The 2208-nt window shown below is 34.0% G+C and overlaps 1 long non-coding RNA gene across 2 annotated transcripts; it reads right to left on the bottom strand.

The window, feature by feature from the left end:
• Window positions 1-1292: 1292 nt before the first annotated feature.
• Window positions 1293-2104, bottom strand: LOC112453407. 2 transcript variants are annotated; one of them, XR_003040609.1, is made up of 3 exons: window positions 1914-2104; window positions 1754-1842; window positions 1293-1451 (listed from the first exon to the last, which is right to left on the bottom strand). It is a non-coding gene; the product is annotated as an uncharacterized LOC112453407 (long non-coding RNA). The 2 variants fall into 2 exon arrangements; XR_003040608.1 differs by lacking the exon at window positions 1293-1451 and adding an exon at window positions 1470-1664 and having other exon boundaries at window positions 1914-2103.
• Between the last annotated feature and the right edge of the window lie 104 nt (window positions 2105-2208).

Below are 2208 nucleotides of genomic sequence, written 5' to 3' on the forward strand. Positions count from 1 at the left end.
ATTGGATAAAAATTTAAATGTGCTTGTACATAATGCACACATTTCAATGATCTAGTTTACACCGATCATTTGATACGCGTTTTAAATAGTAGTAAATAACTAGTAAATTAGTTTAATTATTGGTTGATCAACTCAAATAAACTATTTGATACACGTATCAAGAGATCGGTGTAAACTAGGCCAATTAATATCTGCAATTGATATCTCCATTATCCTTCAAAACCTGTTGTGTAGGAATTTTTAATATTAATTACCTTTATCATTTCTACGATAAAAAATGGAAACCTAAGTAAATAACATCTCTAAGGGGGGAACCCAGTGTGAGTGATCAAAAAATGATTTTTTGGGAATTTTTTCTTAGAAAACTATAAGTAGGGTAGACCGGGGGACGTTGTCACGCGGGGCACGTTGTCACTTTGGCTTTATTTAAAAAACTAATAACCGGAGGGCAGCACCCAGTGTAGTGTATGCCCATCTTTGGTGTGTTTACAGTCTTGAGATTGCGCCAGCCGTGTTGACGTAAAATCAACTTGAAAGTTTTTTGCGACCGTAAGTAAAATTTTAGTGCTAATATTCAACGTACTGGACATGAAGCTTATGTTTTTTCAGAATAGACCTTTATATTATCTTAAAGTATGTACTTTTACCTACCGCGTGCAGTACCTAACCTTACGAATATCTCAAACGTGTCGGACATGAGGCTGTTTGAAGTAAAAAAATGCCCTCGGGGCACGTTGTCACGAATTTGATGGGAATCTATTGCGAATCTTCGGATGACGATAACGAATAAAAATATTTTATGTTTAATCACCGACATGATTATAAAAAAAAAAATGTTTATCAATAAGTTGCGCATTCGAGTGGAATTCTTGCCTATTTAGATTAAGACGAAAACTTCGTGCTTTTTGTACTTTTTTGAAATAAAATAAATGTTTCTGTGAAGGATTTTACTTTTTTACATTGCAGCGCACTATAATATATTGATATTTACGTTGTATACAGTTTGGATTACATTTTGCATGCAATTAAATTTGATGTGACAACGTGCCCCGGTCACGGGGCACGTTGTCACAAGCGACCTGTCGTTATTTATTGTTATGTAACAACTGTAGAGTAACAATCACACAAAATTCGATACTGTCCAATTGAAGCTGAGGGTTCACTCGAAATTTTGGCATATCAAAGTACTCTTAAATATTGAATGTAAAAAATACAAAAAATATTGAAAAAAATGTGTGACAACGTGCCCCAGTCTACCCTAATATTAAATTGATTTTTTTTGTAATGTAAAGAGGTATTCTTAAAGAAAAAAAAAATATATATATATATATATATTTGTCAATTTTTCAATTTTTTTAATTTTTGTCGTGTTGGCGTATAACTTTATGGCACAATGTCGGTAGTGTAAACGGTTGTCGGCGTGCAGTGCATGTAGAAACGAGCTGACTTATCTGAAAGCGAAAAAACCAATATTTTCTTTAAAGCTTAGTAAATTACACAGGAATTACACCAACTTGCAAATAAAACTATGAAAATATCGGTAATAATTTCGTCCGCCAGTGAATAAAATCAGCAAAATCAATTTATTTCTCGATTAACTGGCGCAATATATACAAAAATGCACAACGTTTCGGCTCAAGATTCGAGCCCTTTTCAAGTGCGAACTGAAACAGGAACAGCGAGAAAAAAAAACAAACAATATAAATGAATCGAGATAAATATTAAATTAAAGACGTTAAATAGTGAGCAATACCTAGATTCTAGATCATCTATTGACTCGTCACATAATTAATACAGATTCCTGAGTTCACGAGCATGTTCCCGCATGGCCATAAAGGTCAGCTGCGGACCAATCTTAATTTGTAGCAACAATGATATATGAGGAGAGAAAGCGACGATCAAGAAAAACTTACGAATTTCGTAATAAATTTTCGCGTCTGACTGATTCTTCGTTGCGACATGTTACATGTATGCGAGTGCTTGGGAGACTGAGCGGACAAAGAAAGAAACAAGGTGTCCCGAGGTAGAAATATAAACACTTAAACAGACATGATGACACTGTCGTATATCGAGTTTAAGTTCTCGGTATCTTTTTTTAAATTAATCGTGTTCTTATATTTCTTTATAAAGAACATTTCAGCGATCTCTCTCATTTTCCAGTGAGGTTCTTTGTGTAATATTTTCGGATCTGACCACTTAAAATTATGG

The sequence above is a fragment of the Temnothorax curvispinosus genome, unplaced genomic scaffold (assembly GCF_003070985.1).
Source record: "Temnothorax curvispinosus isolate PA1 unplaced genomic scaffold, ASM307098v1 QBEX01004309.1, whole genome shotgun sequence".
Lineage (NCBI taxonomy): Eukaryota > Metazoa > Arthropoda > Insecta > Hymenoptera > Formicidae > Temnothorax > Temnothorax curvispinosus.